The sequence below is a fragment of the Lolium rigidum genome, chromosome 1 (assembly GCF_022539505.1).
Source record: "Lolium rigidum isolate FL_2022 chromosome 1, APGP_CSIRO_Lrig_0.1, whole genome shotgun sequence".
Classification (NCBI taxonomy): Eukaryota; Viridiplantae; Streptophyta; class Magnoliopsida; order Poales; family Poaceae; genus Lolium; species Lolium rigidum.
In genome coordinates, this window is record NC_061508.1 from 26,256,690 (window position 1) to 26,260,487 (window position 3,798).

Here is a 3,798-nt window from a genome sequence, read left to right on the forward strand (position 1 = left end):
GATGTTCTTGCATTCGTCGGCGTACATGTCACCACTCTTCAGCTATACAACCACATCAGAATCTGGAGGATGAAGTGGAGTGTCATCATGAAGATGAAATCCGATACCATTCTCGACTGGAGTGAAGATGGTTGTTGCTTCTACGGCGGTGATGAAGGGGCGACGGACGAGTACATCCTGGTACGAATCCTCATCGATTTGAAAGTATATACATGTCAATGTCGTCTGCACTAACAGGTGTTCCTTGTCGATTGCAGCGGTACCCGAAGCACCGTTAGTACGTCAGCACCCCGATCACCAACTACGCTCAGATGAAGACGATCTTCACTCCCCGATTCGTCTGCAAGGCGCAGCTGTTCCAGCCTAACTTGCTGGTTAGGGCTATCGACTTCATTGCAGACAATGAAGCCGAGTATGCCGCCTACCGTAAGCTGCAGCCACCAGAGAGGAGGAGCTGGCTTAGGACCTGGTGAAAGTGCATGGAACCCCCATGTGTGGTTTTGGTAATTAATGACGATCCCTATGGACTAATGTTTGCATTGAGTTATATTTGTAGGTGTTGTCCATAGGCAATGCTTGAACCATATGTTGGCTTCAAGGTTGCAATAAGAAGAAATTGATGAAGGATATCAAGTGTCAAGTATGTCTTGAAGATGAAGATGAAGTGAGCCCTCAAGTTACTTCAAGACATCAACATGATGAAGAATGAAGAAATGAAGTGCAAGTTCAAGATGAGCCAAACTCGAAGAGATCATATGCTTGAAGCTTGCCATCCATATGGTGATCATGGATATGTGAAGATGCGCCGACGAAGAAGCTCTCCCATAGTGGAGTATGGGGGAGCATTTCGCATGACTTCATCAAGAAAGCACAATCAAGAAAGGCGTTCCATCTTGTTGCGTTCAAGACCGTCATCATCAAGCTCAAGTGGAATGCGCAAGGTTAAGGTTTGCTATTCATAGGGTTTCTTTCTCACCGGTCTCATGGTGTAGTTGGAGACCGGTTTATAGTTTAGTTGTCGTACTATCAAGAGGGCTCTCGAGTGAGTAACTCGATTGTATCCTTCGGAGAGCTTAAACCTTTGCATCATTGCATCATCTTTCTTGGTTGTTATTTGGATCTTATCCATGTGATGTTTTAGAGCTTGTGCTTATTCTCATGACAAGCTCTAGTTCATCGAAAACGGATTTCACATAGATCACTTGTTGCGTTTTCGAGTTTGGTGATTTTCTCGGTTTCTCATGATTGAGGTGTTGCACCTCTAAAAATAATAGAAAATCACCCCCACTGGTTTCCATATTTGCAAATTTTGTTGGGTAAGCTCTTGTCGTCCTCTTTCCAACAAAATTGGTTTCACTCTATTCGGAGCTACCAAACTTCAGATATTGATTTTACAAGTTTGCTAGGCCGGATAATTCGGGCCGGATATTTGCAAAATATCCGGATCCCAAAAATCGGCTAAGGACTTTCTGGCGAGTGGCTCAGTACTATCCTGGAACCAGGGCCGGACTTTTGCTCGGATTTTTCCAGAGGCCGGATTTTCCCGGGGGGGGGGGATAATCCGCCCCCCACTTAGGCCGGATTATCCGCCCCCAAATATCCCCAACGGCTTGATTTTCTTGGGGGGTATAAATAACTCCCTTCTTCCTCCTTGGGTTGGTGCTTCTACTACTCTCTCTCTCCTCCATTGTTGATCTTGAGAAGCTTTTCCTATCTCTCTATCCCTCCATGATTCTTGCCCCCTTTTGAGGGAAAAGAGAGAGGAGATATAGATCCACACTTTGACCAAACCATATCATCTCTTTGTGAGTGAATCTTTGGGATCTAGATCTTGGAGAATTTTGTGTTCTCCTCTTTGTTCTTCCTCTCTTATTTCCCCAATAGTTTTGTAGCTTTGTTGGAATTTGAGAGAGAAGGACTTGAGCATCTTTGTGGTGTTCTTGCCATTGCATTTGGTGCATCGGTTTGAGTTCTCCATGGTGATTCGTGGAAGTGAAAGCAAGAAAGTTGTCACTCTTGGGTTCTTGGAACCCTAGACGGATTTGAGGCCTTTGTGACGATATCTTGGGAGCATTCAATTAAGTTGTGGATGCGTGCCCCAAGTTTTGTGTAAGGCCCGGTTTCCGCCTCGAAGAAAATCCCTTAGTGGAACCGTGACCTAGGCCTTTGTGGTGAGGCCGCGAGGGTCACCGGAGAATAAGGTGAGGCGCCTTCGTGACGTTCGGTGTTGTGTGAGTACCACATCTTGGGGTGAGGCCTTTGTGACGTTGGTGTGCATCGAGCAACCACACCTCAAGGTGAGCCTCTTATGGCGTTCAGGAGCACTAAGCCACCGCACCTCTCCAACGGAGATTACCACTCGTAAGAGTGTGAACTTCGGGATAAATCTTCGTCTCCCGCGTGCCACGGTTATCTCTATACCCGAGCTCTTTACTTATGCACTTTACTTTGTGATAGCCATCGTGCTTGAAGTTATATATCTTGCTATCACCTAGTTGCTTATATTGCTTAGCATAAGTTGTTGGTGCACATAGGTGAACCCTAGTTATATAGGCTTTGGGCTTTGACAAAGTAAACGGTAGTTTTATTCTGCATTTGTTAAGCCCATCTCGTAAAAGTTTTAAACCGCCTATTCACCCCCTCTAGGCGACATCCGTGTCCTTTCAATTGGTATCAGAGCAAGGCCTCTTATTCTTAGGCTTCACCGCCTTGAGAGTAAAGATGTCAGTTAGGGGATTGGCGCACAATAACTTGTTTATATTTGATGGCACAAATTATGATCTATGGAAAATTTATGTGCTTAATATTTTGCGGGGTATTTCCCCGAAAATGGGGATTTCTTGACATGTGTTCTTCTTCTCCTAAGGATCCCCAAAATTTATCTTATGAGGAGAAGAAAAACTCTTGCCTCGATGCTCTTGCTTCTCATGTGTTTTTTTATTGTTGTGAGCAATGTAGTTACTTCTTCAACCATGCCTTTTGGGAGCGCTCATGAATTATGAACAAAGCTTCAAGATAAATATGATGTGTCCAATATTATTGAGGATGATTGTATTGCTTCCACTTCCGGCCGTGATGAGTTCTCATCTTCATCCACTTCACCAATGTGTGGCAAGACACAAGGTAATGATATGGTGAGTGATGATGAAAATTGCAATGTTGATATTGAGCTTACTATTGATGATCCATCATCTATATCTCATGCAATGGTTCATCTTTGGATTTAAACACATCTAGCACTATAAATAATCTACATGCTTATGTTGATAGTCCGTGCATATCATGTGTAAGTTGGTTGAATAAATCTCATGATGATATGCCTGCTTTGTCTTGTGGCCATGATAAAAATGTTTCTATTTCCTCTAGTTGTTATTTGACTAACAATGTAGAGGAAACCAAATATTCTATTGATCAAGAGAAGATGTTGAACCCCTAGTTTCATTTTGATGCTCTAGCCATGTTTGCAAATCAATAAAGCTAGCAAAATGGCATTCCCTAAAAAAGAGGTCGGCCACTGTACACAGCCGACTTGAGAACGAAAGCCCGGCCCAATTCACCAAAGTCGGCTCGAATCTCCCCGCCACACCGCCATCAAGCCCCACGTATAAAAAATCTGCGAGGCATCGCGTCTCCATCGGTTTCCTCTTCTTTTTTCCGCTCCATTTTAATCCCGACCCCTCTGGACTGGAAGTCGAACCCCACCCGATTCACTCCAGACTTAAACCCTAGCACCCGCAGCAGCGGCGGAGGCTGCCATCGCCGCCGATGTGGAACGGCGCGCCGCCGCCGATGCCGCCG